Source organism: Prionailurus viverrinus, chromosome A3 (assembly GCF_022837055.1).
Source record: "Prionailurus viverrinus isolate Anna chromosome A3, UM_Priviv_1.0, whole genome shotgun sequence".
Classification (NCBI taxonomy): Eukaryota; Metazoa; Chordata; class Mammalia; order Carnivora; family Felidae; genus Prionailurus; species Prionailurus viverrinus.
In genome coordinates, this window is record NC_062563.1 from 1176142 (window position 1) to 1193264 (window position 17123).

Genomic DNA, 17123 nt, shown 5'->3' on the forward strand with positions numbered 1-17123 from the left:
GAATAAACAAATGAATGGAGCCCAGCACCCGACATGAATGAATGGATAGATGAATGAATAAATGGACGGTCTCCCCAGTGAGTGCAGCCTAGAAGCGTGTGGAGCCCGGGCAGGGGCAGCAGGAGGAACCAGAGCCACAGGGGGCCCCGTGTCCACCCCACCAGAGTTGGGTTCCCCCTTATGAGCAGAACTGTGTCCCCAAAATTCACCTGTTGAGATCCGAACCCCCACGACCTCAGAACGTGAGCTCATTTGGAAGTAGGACAGCTGCAGAGGGAATCAGGTAAATGAGGTCTCACTGGACTCTGTCCTGTAGGAAGGGGACCCTGGGACACACAGCACGCACGGGGAAGGCCACGTGCTGCCATATGGAGGCAGAGACCCGTCCGCGGCCACCGACAGACACAGAGCTGGCCCTGCGCACACCTTCCTCGAGGACTTCCGGCCTCCGGGACTGGGAGAGGACCCATCCCCCCTGTTCAAGCCCTGGGCCACTCACACGTTGGCCCCGCTGGGAGGGCTGGCGACACGCACGTGAGCACGGTAAACGCGCTGACAGCTCACGTTGGGCCCCACCTGGCGCCTGGATCCAGACGCTTCTTCACGCTGCAGCCCCACAGGCCCCAGCGGCCCCTAATCCGCCGGGCTTCAGCGGCTGGTGCCCTGGCTGGGCTGAGAGCATGGCAGCCTGGCAGAGGACGCAGTGCAAGCCGGCCAGAGGTGTCCCTCGAAGCCGCACACGCACATATACCCTCGGCCCACGGGTCTCCCTTCCTGGCCCCACGGCGGTGGGGGGGGGGGGGGGGCGATGCCATGGCCTGGTTCTTCCTGCTCCCCGGCCCCTCAGTCCTGCCCAGCACTCTCGAGGCCCCTGGGGCTCCGGAACATTCTTTCCAGAGCCCTCGAGCTCTGTTGTGAGCGCCCTGTGACAAGGGCAGAGAACTGGCAGCCGCAGGGGGAGGCCTGAGTCCCCGTAAGGAGTGCTCAGGAGGAAAAGCCTTTATGCACAGGTGGCCTCCTGTCTGTGTACCTTCACGTCATAAGCAGGTGCCCTGTCCTGTTCTGAGGGCTGAAATTGTGTGGTGTCCGCAGCATGGCATGGCCTTCGGCCGGCGAGCATGGGCAGGACCGCCGGCACAGGGGAGGCCGCTTCTCCGGGTCCCAGGAGCTGAGGGGTCTGCTGAGCATCTCAGTGCCTGGGGGGTGAGGTGTGCCGAACACAGGGGGCTGGGGCACCTAGGGACTCCACGTGTTCCCCACTGACTGCTTTCGTGGCCAGAATATTTCAAATGGTTACTCCAGTTTTAATTCATCTTAAAAAATAAAAATTTTGAGGGGTGCCTAGGACGCTCAGTCAGTTGGGCGGCCGACTTCAGCTCAGATCATGATCTCACGGTTCGTGGGTTCGAGCCCTGCGTCGGGCTCTGTGCTGACAGCTGGGAGCCTGGATGGAGCCTGCTTCGGATCCTGGGTCTCCCTCTCTCTCTGCCCCTCCCCTGCTCACGCTCTGTCTCTCTGTCTCTCAACAATAAATAAATGTCAAACACTTTTTAAAATAAATAAATAATAAAAATAAAAATTTCTCCAAGGCCACTCTGTATTGTGCTCAGTCCTCAGTGTCCCACATGAGAATGTGAGCCAAACGACCCCTAGCCCCTCCCCTCCCCTCCACAACCCTGCGCGAGAACCGCGGTGGCTCCTCTCTGGCGGCACAGAAACCGCTGGAACGTGAGGGGCCTCTGGAAGGAAAACGGAGTCGAGGACCATATGCTCACAACCTCCACTCACCGCAGGTGACTCACACCCCCTCCGGGGAGACCCCTCACCCGGAGGCCCAGGGGCCCCTGCCCCGTGTGACAGGGTGACGTGGCCACCGTCCAAGCCACAGTTCCAGGCTGTAGCGAGCGGCGACAGGCAGGAGTCAGCCGTCCGGCCCCCGGCCGCCCCGCCCCATGAAGTGTGCACAGCGTGCTCATCGAGTGAACCAAACGGCGGCAGGAGGGCGGGCCCAGGCCACGAACACGCCACGAGGGCCGTGGGTCCAGAGGATCTCGGTTCACAGGGCGCCCCGGAGAGGAGCAAGGGGCAGGGGGCCGCGAAGGAGGACATCGCAGCCACCAGAGCTTTGTGGCCACAGCGTCCAGCCGAACGAACGCATCAGCTTGGAAGCCCGGCCGGAGCGTGGAGCCAGCAGCCCTGACCAGCCGTGTGGCGCCTCCACGTCAGGGCACATCTGCGCCAAGTGTCTGACGGGGGTTGCTTCCCACGGGACACCCGGAGGGGCTCTGCCGGCCGATGACACCACGGCGACGCCACGGCCAGCGCTGGCCGTGCCCCAGCAGCAGGGGCACCCGAGAGCCATGGCCGGCCGGGGGGCCTTTCCTGGGGGTCAGCAACCCCACAGCGACGGACCCTGAGCTGCTTCTGCCGCGACGGAGAGGGCGCACGAGTGCTTGTGCGCGAGGGCCTGGAGGCGTTTCCAGCTACGCCGGGCCGTCTCATTTCCGAGTCGCTCTGGAGCCTCACCTTATGCGGAAAGTGGGAAATAACACTCGTCTCCCACCCGCTTTGGAAAGCCGCCCACTCTGCCTAACTTGGAGCCTCGGGCTGAGGCGGCTGTGACCACCCATCCCCACCAGGTGGCGCCACCACAGGGGGCGGCTCTGGCCTCCTTGGGGCCTGGAAGCCGGGTGGGTGGTCAGGGGGCTGGACCATCGGGGTCCGGGGTCAGCAGCCTGATCTCCTCCTGGGCGGCTCCCGGGACAGGGCGCCCAGCTGTCCTGAGCTGGAAGGTTCGGGCACACACAGCCTGAGTTTTCTCTGTCGTGGCTGCCCCTTCCCTCTGGACGAAGCCGACCTGGGTTGTCGGTAAGAACGTTTGTCTGGATGACACTGTCCCTGAGGGTAGGATGGACCCAGGGAAGGGGAAGGAGGAGAAGCACGGGGAAGGGAGGTTGGTGGCTCCACTCCCAGCAAGCCCACAGCCCTCTGCTCGAATAGGACGCGACCCAGTGCAACCTCCTCCAGGAAGTCCTCCTGGGACCAGCACAGCTGGGTGACTCTCCACAGCCCTCCCCAGGCCACTTGGCAGACGGGGTGGGCAGGCCTGCAGGGCACCCACAGGCGGATGATCCTTCTAGATGGGGGTCACTCTAGGCCCGTCTCTTGGGTGGGGGTGGGGTCAGCCAACCAAACCACAAGGACCAAGAGTAGGGACGCAGTTTCCCGGCCGAGAGAGAGCAGCTGCCGGAAGGGAAACGAAGTGGTTTCCCCCGGGGCGGCCAAGCTGGGCAGAGGTTCGGCTGCAGCTGCCGGCAGCCTGTGCTACTCGGGGGCTGCCCGCCTGCGAGCAGGGCAGAGCTGAGAGCTGAGGGAGAGCCCTCAAGCCAGCCTCGGACAGCTGGATCCAGCGGTGCCTGAAGCCGTCCTTCGTTCACACAACTGAAAACCCAGAGGTCCCTTTTCTTCTTAAACCAGTTTGCATTAGTCGAGATTCCTTCCCTTGTAAGTGGTCGGGTCCCAGCTCTGACGAAGGTCAAAGCTGAAAGAGACTCCAGACGGGTGTGGAGCGACACCAGGAGGCCACCCCCGGGTCTGCCCTGCACACGGGTCTCTGGGGCCCAGACCCCAGCCTGCTCTCCCTCTGCAGCTCGGAGCCCCTCCCCACCCCACAGAAACGGAGGAGGGGCTGTGGGCAAGGCCAGAGGCTGTTCCTCGTGCCGGTGGGTCTGGGAGGACTGGAGACCCCCCCCCTCCCCGCCCCGCCGCCATCAATCGATCTCACCGCCATAACCAGCGAATGCGCTCACCGAGCCAGCAGGCTGGGCCATACAGGGTCCCGCACGCCCCCCAGGACCGCCCCTCCCGGTCCCCTGGCACGTCATTCACTTGCTTTCCGATTGTGCCGTACGCAGTTGCTTGCCGGAACACCTCTTTTTAATTGCCACGTGCTGAGGTTTAATCTCAACCAAGTACAAAATCATTTGTGCAATAACGTGGGAGCCACGGGAATAAGAATCAGTGACAGACACGTTCAGTCTGCTCTCAGCGTGTCTCAAGGGTCCCCGCCCGCTGGAGGCGTTCACGCCTTCTTGGACACGCGGGCCTCCCAGGACTCCGCGGCCGGGGCAGTCTCGTGGGCTCGGGGCAGGTCCAGGCCAGTCTTCTGGGCCACCTGCGGGATACAGACGGGGCAGCCGAGGGGTGACCGGCCCCTCTCCTCCACGGGCCTTCAGAGGGCCCCCAAGTCCTCATGTCTCCACAGGCCTCGTGTGCAGTGGGGCCCCCTCCTCCTGCCCACAGCTGCCGGAGGCTCTGACAGAGAGCTAGAGAGCCGCAGCCACGCCCACCCAGAGAGGGACTCTGCACAGGGGTGCGGGGTGGGGGGAGAGCCAGGTGCCCTCGGGGCCCCCAGGTGAGAGAGTGCAGCGCCCCCCGCCCAGGACTCTGGACCCCAGGTCCCAGGTCCCAAGCCTGGGGCTGGACTTTATCCCTTCTGCGTCCGGACAGATGCAGCGCGTCCCTGACTCTGTCCCAGGGCCATGTGACCCTGGGCAAGCCGACCCTCTGGGGGAGGGGAATGAGGTCACCGAGTTCCTGGCAAAGCTGCCGGAGCTGGTGCCTCCCTTGTTCAGCAACAGCGACAGACTCAGAGGCCGAGCTCCCCGGTGGAAGGCCAGCGGGAGCATACGTGGCAGAAGGACCTGTGAGGACCTCCGACCCTGCAGGACTGTGCCCTTTGAGGGACAGAAGTCCGCCTCAGAGCCCTTGGCTACCAGCTCGCCGGCGGGGGACAGCGCCCAGGCTGCGGCTCAGGAAGGCCCACGGGCCCAGAGGCCTCTCTGAGCAGAGGAGATAGAGGCCAGAATCAGGGAGGCCAAGGCAGCGGGCAGCCCAGGGCCGAGGCCCCGAGCGCCATCCGGAGGGAGCCCCAGAGATCTGCAGATGAGGGTCTGCACGCGCAGGGCGCGAGGCCCCAAGATGAGGGCAGTGGCAGGACTCACGCGGGGCCGGGGCAACGTGCGTCCCAGCAAGGGGCACCGGGCGGGGCCCCAGAGGGACTCTCTGAGGGTACGTGAGCCGCACACAGTGCTCCAGGGCGCCCGTCAACAGAAAAGCCCGCCCGGAAAGGGTCGGCGTGGCCCCTGCTGACCTAGCTGCACAACACAGAGACCTCCCCGAAGCACTAGGACAAAATCCGCACCCAACGGCACAGGGTCCCCAAGGCCAGCGTCCCAGCAAGGTTGCCAGGGACAGGAAGAAGGGGGAAGTGTCACCCTCAGCGGGAAGAAAATGGGCCGGCAGGAGCAGGCCCAGAACGACAGAGGGACGGCTCGGCGGCAGGGACTCGGGCCTCGTGTCCTCGGAGCATCGGGTGGTGGGAACGTGACCCCCACGTCTTCTCATCCCACACGTGAAAAACGCAGCCTCTCAAGTGACAAACACAAGGGACAAGATGAACAGCAAATCTCACGTCACAAAAGGAAAAACGTGAACGTGAGGACACGGCAATAAAAACTACCCGCAAGGAAGCCCAGAGGGGACAAAGTAGACTGAAACAGGAGTATCAGTGGCACGCAGGCCACCAGTAAGGGGGTGGAGGGACAGGAAATACGCCCTAAAAAATAACGGTCAATTGGGGCGCCTGGGTGGCTCAGTCGGTTAAGCGTCCGACTTCAGCTCAGGTCACGATCTCACGGTCCAGGAGTTCGAGCCCCGCGTCGGGCTCTGGGCTGATGGCTCGGAGCCTGGAGCCTGCTTCCGATTCTGTGTCTCCCTCTCTCTCTGCCCCTCCCCGGCTCATGCTCTGTCTCTCTCCGTCCCAAAAATAAATAAACGTTAAAAAAAAATAAATAAATAAAAAATAACGGTCAAGTTCTCCAAACCTGCTGAAAATCCAGAGACTGAAAGAGACCAACAACTTCCAGCGGAATAAACCCCCACGGAAAGCCTGGTGCGGCGATCCCAATACAACTGCCGAAAACGGCAAAAAAGGAAAACCTCCAGCAGTCCAGGAAAACAGACGAATCACACACAGCGGGACGGGGATCGGAGCTACGGCGGACCGCTGGGTGACACTACGGGCCAAACACGGCGAGGGGACAGCTTTAAAGTATCCACAGAGAAAGAAAATCTGTCCAGCTAAACCCCGACATGGCACAAAAACGTCTTCACAGATAAAACGTTTTTAAACAAACAAAGAAAGTCAGAGGCTTTGTCACCCGCAGGCTCTCAGGAAAAAGTCATCAAAGATCTTCAGGCACAGCGAATGACACCGGGCCGGTCTACGCAGACGAACAAGGTGGGCCAGACACGGAGAGCACGTGGGTAAAGGTAACACACTGTTTTATTTTTGATTTTCGGAAGGTAATCGAGCGTTGAAAGCCGACTTATTAATGATGTGCCTTGGGCTCCGCCCACACAGCGTGGGCCGTGCGACAGCGGCACGAGGCAGGGGCGCGAGCCCACGGCTGCCGGGCGTGCAGGGCGGGCGCTGGGTTAGCAGGACCCACGCTGACCCCAGACAGCCACCGCTAACGTGCGAAACTCGGAGCCAACAGGAGAGAAAAAGATGGAAACACTTCTCAAACCCAGTCCACGGCGATACGGGAAAAGAGGAAAGGAGACGTTTCGTGAAGACGCGTGTCCGGAAAACGCGTGTCTCCTTGAGGACAAGGAGAGAGCCGTCGGTGGAGGCGAGGACACCCCGTCCGGACAGAAAGGCCAACGGATCCATGAGCGTACCAGGGAGGACATCCACTCATCGGCGATGACAAAGGGACACCGGCCGAACTCCACAGGCCAGAGGCAATGCGGCTCATGGGACACAGCCAGGCAGATGTCACTTGCACCCTGGCCGACCAGCCGCGGTCCAGATGGGGCCACGGGCCTCCGGTGGGCGTCACACAGGTGGCTTCACGCAAACACAGCGGCAGGTGTTGGCGAACACTGGGCCGGGACAAGGCCCATCGCCCAGATCGGCCGGTGACCCGGGGTTGTGTCTTATTGGCCGTGAGGGCACCAGTGGGGGACGGGCTCCCGCCTGCTGCCCTGGGGGTGGGCGCTCCCATGGCCCCGTGTGCAGCCAGGGTGTGAAATGGCCGCAACCATCTGACCTAGTGCCATAGTGACGGGGCTCAGAATGAGGTCCAAGGTGCCGTGGGCTGAGGGAGCAGGGAGAGGGGACACCTGAGTGGGAGGCCAACAAGCCATCGTGCCTGCCGGCGACCGTCAGCCTTGCTACCCCATTTTACAGATGGGGAGGAGTGAGGGAGGCCTTCCTGGACGGCTGGGCAGGGCACCGGGGTCCACACTGCCATCGTCCCAATAAGGTGACCCACTGAAGTGTGTGAATCGCATGGTGCACACGGGTCCTGTCCCCACACACGCAGACCCCGTCTGCACACACGGGCCCTGTCTGCACACGTGGACGCCGTCTGCACACATGGGCCCCGTCCACACACTTGCCTAAAGTGCACAGAACCTGGGAGGCAGGTGCCATGGCCGGGCCTTGCCCAGGTGAGGAGAGAGTTGCGGGTCCCGCAGCAGCTGCCAGGAGCCTGGCCTCAGGTCCCCAGCTGCCGCCCGCCGAGGCCTGCTCCTCCTCCCTCTGGGGCCATGCTCAGTCTCCTGGGCCCGGATCCTCCCTGCAGCCAGAACCCACCATCCTCGGGCACCAGGCTGGAACCCCTCAGCCATCGCACAGACGCCCCTGCGCCTCCCCACAGCCCTTCCCTGTCTGCGGGGCCCCCTCCCGGGCCCAGAAAGGCTGCTGGTGCCTGCAGCTCCCCCCATCCCCGCTGGACTCCACCTGATGCAGGGCTGCGGGGGGCAGGGTGAGGGGACTGGGGCTGTGTCCTGATTACCCCAGAGGGCCCAGGGCCAGAGGTCGGGCCCAAGAGCAACCAAGGACACGCTTGCATTCCATGACTCCGCAGCCCCCAGACCTGCCTTGGAAGCGGCTGGACCCAGGGGCTTGCTGCCCCCTGGAGGCCAGAAGGAGAACTGACCCTAATGGGCCACCCCTTCACCCCGCCAGGAGGTGCTGCGGGGCGCTGAGCCACACCCACGCGGAGCCCCACTGATGCCCGTAACCTGCTGAGTGTGGGGCAGGGGCCCGGGGCATGGTGACCTCAGGTGACCTGAGCAAGTGCTGGCCAGTCACTGCCTGATCTCCAAGTGCCCGCAGAGAACACAGGCGAGGGGGCAGCAGGTGAGCCAGGACCTAATGGGGTTAATGGGGGAGGAGTGGGCAGGGGACACAGAGGACAGAAGTTGGAGCAGGACCCAGGCAGGCCCCCCGAGAGGGGTGCAGGGGACAGAGGGGAGTGGCATGGGCCTTGCAGGGAAAGTTCTGCCTGCAGATGTCGGGGGCTGAGGGACCACCTGGGCCAAGGTGGGAATGGGCCGGGTGCGATGAGGCCGCTGTTCTCCCGAGCTCTGAGCAGCAGCCAGGGGCCCCTGCAAAGGGCCAGGTGGGCCACAGTCTTACTGTGAATGAGGGGACCTCGTCAGGGACACACCTGACATGCTTCCCAGGATCTCCCTTGTCACCTGGGGAGGAAGAAACGTGCGAAGCCCGTGCAGCAGCGGGATGCAGGGAGGCTGTCTCAGGTACTACTCCTGCGTGACGGCCACCTTATCACTCGTGATCCCGCGTGTTGGGAATTGGAGCGGGCTCAGCAGGACAGCCGTCTGCTCCACATGCCGTGGGCTGGGCAGGGTCAGGAGGTCCAAGAAGGGCCACCGATACCCCGGGGCCTCCTTGCGGGCAGGTGCTAGGCACATCCTCTCTGGAAACTCTCTCCTGAGGACAATGTGTCCAGGGGCCAGAGGCAGCGAGGGAGAAGAGGCAGAAGCACCCCCCCACCACCAAAAGAACAGACGCAGCCCCGTCTGCTGCACGGCTGGAGACCCACGTCCGGGGGGGGTGGGGTGGGTAGCTGTGGACGCCTCAACTCAGTGAATGCTGAGGCCAACGGCCTGGACCGGGTGGGGAGTGGCAGCAGTGGGCAAAGGAAGGGGTGTCTCCAAGCACCCACTTAAGCAGCAGAAGGAAGGAACGAGGTCTGTCTGCATGGCCACGTGCTTCCAAGAGCAGTGTCTGCCCCAGGACCAGAGGAGCTGGCCCGGACCCCCCCCCCCCACCACCCTCACAGGTGGTCCAGAGCACACCCCTCCCTGAGGAAAAGGCAAGAAATTGGGGGAAATCTCAGCACACCTCCTCCTAGTGCCCCCTGGTGAAGACAGGAAGGTGCCCGGGGGCCCTAGGTGGCATTTCCACACTGTCCCACGTTGGCATTACAGAGCCACCTCTGCCAAGGGAAGCCTGGGATCCACCAGCCTCTGATCTTGTTTCCAGCCTCTCCAGCTCTGCCTCCAGTTCTGCCTCCAGGACTCCCATGCCAGCCCTGTCACTGGGTGCTCACAGTCCTCCCCTGCTGCCTTCCCTGCCAACTCCAGTCAGCATGAGTGTGACTGATCAAAGCCAGGGATGGGACACCGGACCCCTCACCATCCTCAGACCCCAGAGCGAAAGGTCTGCCAGCAGCGGGGGGGAGCACAGTCCAACTTCCATTTCCTCCAGAGTCTGAGGTCATGGCTCTGCCCACTTTTTAAATCAGTTTGCGTTTTTTGCTACTGAGTTGTATGAGTTCTTTACATAGTTCGGATATGACCCCCCCCTTATCACATATATGATTTGCAAATATTTTCTCCCATTCTATAGGATATCTTTTCATTTTGTTGATAGTTTCCTTTGCTGAGCAGAAGCTTTTTGGTTTGATGTAGTCCCAGTAGTTTGTTTTTGCCTTTGTTTTTGTGTCAATCAAAAAAAAAAAAAAATCATCACCAAGCCAATGTCAGAGAGGTTACTATCTGTGTTTTCTTTTAGGAGTTTAAGGCTTCAGGTATTATGTTCAATTGTTTAATCCATTTTGAGTTGTTTTTGTGGATGGTTTAAGATAGGGGACCAGTTTCATTCTTTTGCATGAGGTTGCCTAGATTTCTCAACACCATCTGTTGAAGAGAATGTCCTTTCCTCATTGAATATTCTTGGCTCTTTTGTCATAAATTAATTGGCCATATATGTGTAAGTTTATTTCTGGGATCTCTGTTCTGTTCCACTGGTCTGTGTGTCTGTTTTTATGCAAAAGCCACACTGTTTTGATTACTACAGCTTTCTACCATGGTTTTAAAGAAGGAAGCATGATGCCTTCAGCTTTGGTCCTCTTTCTCGATACTGCCTTGGCTACTCAGGGTATTTTGTGGTTCCATACAGATTTTAGGATTTTTTTTTCTATTTTGTAAAAAAAAAAATGCCATTGGAATCTTGATAAGGATTGCATTGAATCTATAGATGGCCTTAGACAGTATAGACATTTTAACAATATTAATTCAACCCATGGACACAGAATGTCTCTCCATTTATTTGGGTCGTCTTCAACATCTGTCAACAATGTCACAGTTTTCAGAGAACAGGTCTGTCACCTCCATGGTTAAATTTATTCCTGGGTATTTTATTCTTTTTGATGCAATTGTAAATGGGATTATTTTCTTAATTCCTCTTTCTGATGGCTTGTGGTTAGCATATAGAAACTCAACTGATTTTTGTGTATTAATTGTGTATCCTGCAACTTTCCTGAATTCTTTTATTAGTTATGACAGTTGTTTAGTGGAGTCCTGAGGGGTTTCTATACAGACAATACCCTACTTGTGATTATTTGACTTTACAAAGGTGGGAAAGCAATACACATTCAGTAGAAATCATACTTTGACATTTGCTCTCTCCCCCAGCTAGAATCATGCGGTCGGATCCTGCCTTGTGAGGCTGGGTGGGGATGGCTCCCAGCAGCCACGCGCTCAGGAAGGTCAACAGCAGATCCACTCATAACAATTCTGCATCCAGTCAACATCCTATTTCCCCTTTCCATACGGCATTCAATAAATCAGATATTCAACACTTTATCATAAAACAGGCTTTGTGTCAGAGGACACTGCCCAACTGTAGGCTCATGTCAGTGTTCTGAGCACGTTTAAGGTCAGCGAGGCTAAGGTGTGATGTCTGGTAGGTGAAGTGTATGAAATGCATTTCCTACTTGTGACAGTTTCAACTTACGATGTGTTTGTCAGGATGTGACCCGTCCTAAGTCCAGGAAGATCTCTATATAAAACCATGTCATCTTCACACAGAGGCAAGTTTATTTCTTCCTTTCCGATCTGAATGCCTCTTGCTTCTTTTTCTATCAGCGATATTGGCCTATGATTTTCTTTTCCTGTAGTGTCTTAGTTGGTTTTGGAATCAGGGTAATGCTGGACTCAAAACATGGTTTTGGAAATGTTCCCTCCTGTTCAATTTTTTGGAAGATTTTGAGAGGGATCGGGGTTAATTCTTTAAATGTCTGATAGAATCTACCTGTGAAGCCATCTGGCCCCGGGCTTCTCTTCATTGGGAGGTTCTTAACTATGGACTCAATCTCCTTACTAGTGATTAGTCTGCTCAGACGTTCTGTCCCTTCATGACTCAGGCGTGCTGGGTTGTATGTTTCCAGGAATTTGCCCATTTCTTCGAGCTGTCCAACTTGTTGGCATACAATTGTTCACAGCGGTCTCAGGACCCTTTATATTTCTGTGGTACCTTATAAGCCCATGGATGTTTATAGCAACTTCATTCATAATTGCCAACAACTAACAGAAGAAATAGAGATGTCTGTAACCATGTAGACATTTTTAACGATACAGCGAATTTGGCCAAATTAACTTACATAAAACATTACACCCAACAACATGCTTTCAAAAAAAATGACAAAAATTAACCATATGAGATGTCATGGCAATTTAGGGAGAAGGAGGGAGGGACAAACGGGGGGCGCAAGGGCAGGGATTTCTAAGGCATTGTAACTGTTCTGTGTGACGCATACCCGTCTCTACACATCTGCCCAAAGCATCGGCACCCACAGCACACGGAGGCTCATGTAAGCTACGGACTCTGGTGTGTCATATGTATCAGCATTGGTTCATCAGCCGTGACACCTGCAGCTCGTCCTGCAAAGTCAATAACAGAGGAGTGGGGGAGGGGAAGGGTTAAATGGACACTATACTTTCTCATCAGTTTTCATATGAACTTTAAAACTGGTCTTTAAAGAAAGCGTACTAACTTTTTTTAATTGACCATATGCTGAGCCTAAAGCAAGCTTCAAAAAGGACACTAAGGGATCTTGTTAACATCTTTAGGGAACAAATTTTTCAGAGCAGTCTTGATGTGCCCAGCAGAAAGGCTTTATGGATGGTTGTCCGCTCTCCGTGATACAGTCCAGTTACACAGTGAGAGACTGTCACATCTCAGCAGCTGTCAATAGATGAAAGGTAAGAATATGGAGGGTTTGAACAGCAGGATACATACACGCGACTGAATTTGGGTAAATATAGACTATATATATATATATACATACATACATACATATGATTTCAACTGTGTCCAATAAAACTCCCATCATATGCATGAGCTACGTTCAATGACTATAATGGAATAAAATTAGAAATCGACAAGAAAGGAAAACCAAAAAGGTATTCATATATCTAAGTAGTAGTTACAAACTTTAAAGCTGCTTTCCTATGAAGAAATCTGGTATTGCTTCAAAGAAATTTAACTATTTTGTTAACGTTTATTTTTGAAAGACAGAGCATGAGCAGGGGAGGGGCAGAGGAGAGGGAGACACAGAATCCGAAGCAGGGCTCCAGGCTCCGAGCTGTCAGCACAGAGCCCGACGCGGGGCTCGAACCCATGGACCGTGAGATCATGATCTGAGCTGAAGTCGGACGCTTAACTGACTGAGCCACCCGGGTGCCCCACTTCAAAGAAATTGTAAAGGCTCCATATCTAAATGTCAGGGGTGCAGACTGTGTTCTCAGAGGGAAATGCCGAGCCTTGATTGTCCAGAGTCTCTTGGCGAAGCTCACCGCTCCTAATGAAGCACGAAAAATGGACACCTTGTCCAGCTGGGGGCTGGGGGGAGGGTGTCAGGAAGGCTTCCTGGAGGAGGAGGTACATTCAGCCCGATGGGATGGGCAGGGGCATTCCAAGCGGGCAGACTTCTAAGGTCAAGGCGCTGAAACCGGGAACGCCCCACATCACACATCACTGGCACCAGTGCTGGGGGCACCGTGGGGTGGGGCTCGGCACGGGGTCGCGCAGGTGGGAACGGCCTAGAGCACCCCCAAGTGGCAGGGACTCTGCCGCAGGTGAGTGACAGCTGCTGGGCATTGTGGGTGGAAAGAGATCGGACCAGCCAGGAACCTGGTGATGGAGAAGAGGGAGCAGAGTGGCGAGGGTGAGCCTGCACGGAAACCCTGCCCGAGCCGGTACACCGACTTGCTCTCTGTGTGTTGCTCTAGGTCAGCGGCTGGGCCACGAACCAAGGAGACAGTTTGAGGAGATAAATTCATGCTGATGCATGCTGCACCTGTCTCCACGGCATCCTTCCCGAATACCCGGCAGGTGCCCCCTCTGCGGGGGATCCGAAGGTCCGGCTGGTGGGACAGGACTTGGGAGTCGTGAGCAACATTCGGGAGGCGGCCGGGAACTGCCTTGTATGTGCCTCATCACGAGGCCACATCGCATCAAAACCTCCTCTCGTACGGCGTGGCAGCCTGGAAGTAGCACGCTCAGTGAGCGAAGCCCACGAGGCATGATTGCAGCCGCACGAAACGTCCAGAAGAGGCACACACACAGACAGGAAGGAGACAGGTGGTTGCCAGGGGCTGGGGGAGGGGAGGAATGGAGAGCGGGCGGGTGAATACGGGGTGCCTGTTCTGGTGTGAAAAAAGTGTCTTAGAATAGATTGGGAGGTGGTGAGGGATGCATAACACCGTGGACATACTGAGAACCTCTGAAATGTGCACTTTCAACGGGCGATCTGCGTCGCTTGTGAATTACACCTCAGTGAAGCCTCTCTCATCGGCCTGGACGGGCCTGGCTCAGTGCCCGCTCGGAGGGGAGAGGGGGGAATCCTTTGAAAATCGCCCAGTGCCGTAAAAATGTGGAAGGTTGCAGTTCTGCGAAGCTTCTAACGACACCTAGACCAAAAACAGCTTCTTGGGGGCGCCTGGGCGGCTCAGTCGGTTGAGGGTCCCACTCTCGATTTCGGCCCAGGTCATGACCTCACAGTTCATGGGACCGAGCCCGATGAGATCCCCATGGGATCGAGCACTGGCAGTGCAGAGCCCGCTTGGAATTCTCTCTCTCTCCCTCCCTCTCTGCCCCTTCCCCTCTCGCGCTTGCTCTCTAAATAAACAAACATTTTTTAAAAAACAGCTTCTTGTAAGCAGACCAGGACCAGCCCGTCCACCTGCCCCAAGAAGAGTGTGGTGACACAGGGCAGAGGTGGGCCAGATGCCGACCACCACCCTGGGCACTGTGGCACAGGCTCTGGGGGCTTTGAGGGCGTGCACTAAGCACTGCCTAGAGGCACGTGGTAAGGGGTACACAGAGACACGTGTCACCCTAAGATGAGCTAAGCAGCCCTCTCCTCCATCACCAGAGACCCGGAAAGACAACGGGGGCGGGGGGCAGAGTCCCGCCTGAAATCCCAGAGGAACCACCCGGCCTCCTCCCTGCTGGGCGAGCCGGAGGTGGTCCTGGCTGCCCCTAGGGACCTTGTCCCCGGGGAACCATCCACGCAAAACCGCAAAGAGTTGCAACCTTGTTTGGCCTCCCGCACTAGAGCGATATCACAGAAACGAAGCACAACCGGAAAGCGGGTGCAGAGATGTGCAAGAAAATCAATAAAAGCATTCAGAGGTTTGAAATAAATGCGTGTTAGGCACCTTTCAGAGAACGTCTGTGCGTGAATGCCCCACGTCCCCACACCAGGCACCGTGGCCTCCTGTTCGTTAGTGGTGTTTGACAAGAAACGGTTGAAACGTCACGGGTGGTGTAGGAATGAGAAGGATGCTCTGCGCTAGGAGACGGGAACCCTACCGCGCAGGGCTCATTCCCAACACTGACAGGTGGATTCTCCCGCCCCTGAGGCTGGGAATCCCCCAGAAGGTCCACGCGGTGTGTCCACGGCCTCTCCTTGTCCTGTCTCGACGCCCCTCCATTTGCAGATGAGGAAGTGTGGCTTGCCCGAGGCCACGCAGCAGTGAGCTCTGGGGACCCCAGCGCCGTGTTCCCTGCTGCTCCCCTGCCCCAGCCTGCCTGCCTGGCCCCCCAGGTGACTGTGTTCCACGCAGGCCCCCACCTGCCCCACCGGCCCCCCTTCCCCAAGACCCAACAAGTACAGATGCAGGGGCAGCCGGCGCCATCCACTGGGGGCTGTGGCATCCGACTGTCCCCGCCTGGCTGCGGCAGAAGGGCCGGCCGCATGCAGGGACCGTGCCTGCGTGACCCAGAGTGGCTACCCGGAGGGCGGAGGAACCACTGTTCAGAACAGCCTTCAGTTACAAACACAGTCCCACTTTACTGATGCGGAGACGGGCCCAGGGAGGCTGCGGAGCTACCCGTAAGCGGTGGAGTCCGTGCAGCCCTACCTCACCCCATGCTGCCCCTGCCTGCAAGGGTGAAGGGCCCAGAGCTGGGGAGACCTGGGCCACGGGACAGATGTGCTTCATCAGGCTGTATACAACAGGGCCAGCCTCGAGCCACCAAACCCCGGGACCGTGAACCCAGTGACCAGCATGACAGACAACAGGAACCTGGGAAGCAGCCTCCTGCGGCCGGTGAGCTGGTGCCCAGAGGGCGGGAGAGCAGGCCTCCACCTGGCCCTGAACTCCGAGGAGCCCCAGAGCCCAGCGGGTGGGGCGCAATCTCCTGGGCGGCCAGCAGGTGGCGGCGTCTGACCAAAAAACGGTGCCTCTCCGGGCGCCTGGCCGGGATTCGAAGCTGCTTTTCCGTCTGTGGGGGGTGGGCCCCCCACGAAGGCTGTTTTAGGGTCCTGGGCTCCAGATGTGGGCCCATCCCTGCCTCCAGTCCTTCTCCCAGCCGTTGAAGGTGCTTGGTTACGGGGCCATTTAGAAAATGGCCGTGGCCTGAAGTTTAGACATCCCAACTTCCATGCCCACCACAGACCAGGGTGCCCGTCCCCAGCTGCGACGCGGACGCCGGCTTTAACCAAACCTCCCGGGTGACGCCGACCTGCAGCCGTGGCTGGGACTCTGCTCCAGGCCTTTTTTTTTTTTTTTAAGGTTAAATCTTTTATTTCCATTTTTTTAAGTTATTTTAATCACGCGATGCTCATCACAATCCCAAGTGCTCCCCTTAAGCCCCGCCCCCCGTCCCCCCCTCTGGTGGCCGTGGGTGTTCTTGGCACTGAGGAGTCTGTTTCTGGGCTTGTCTCTCGCTCTTTCTTTTCCCTTCTCTTGTTTGTCTCTTAGATTCCGCGTCTGAGTAAAATCATAGGGTCTTTTTGACTTAATTTGCCCAAGCGTATTTCCAGATCCATCCACGTCGTGGCAAATGGCAAGATTCCATTCTTCTTGGTGGCTGAATAATATTCCATTGCCTGTCTGTCTCTACCTCTATCTCTATGTGTCTGTATATCAAGAGAGAGAGAGAGAGAGAGAGATCCAGGCCATGACTGGAAAGCCAACCTCACCGTACCTGCACAGTTACTATGTCGGTCACCACGGCGTTCTGCTGACACACCCCTCGGTGATTCAAATGCCCCCACTGGGTCCGTAGCATACCGTCCCCTCAACCCCATCACCTCCAGTCGGTCCTGAGCCCCAGAGGCAGGACATCGTCTGATGCACTTTTCCTCAGGGCCCCTGTGGACTTGGCCCACCTCTCTGTGTCCCCTGTCACCCCCTCTCCCCTGCAGCTCTGCCAGGCCTGGAAGGACCTCCAGGAGGAAGTGTCCCCAGCCCCCAGAGCACAGTGACCTGTAGAGAACACTTCCCTGAGCACAATGGCTGCCGCTGTCCTCCAACACGCCACACTCCTTCTGACAGCCCGGATGCCCCCACCCCCAGCCCTCTGGTCTAATTAACAGCCACTCACCCTTCAGACCACGGCCTGAACACCATGGCTGCCTGTCCACACAAGGCTGTCCTCAGAGCTGGCCTGTGACTGACCTCGGCCCAGGCCCCTCTCAGAAAGGCCTCACCCTGACCCTTCTCGTCCTTGC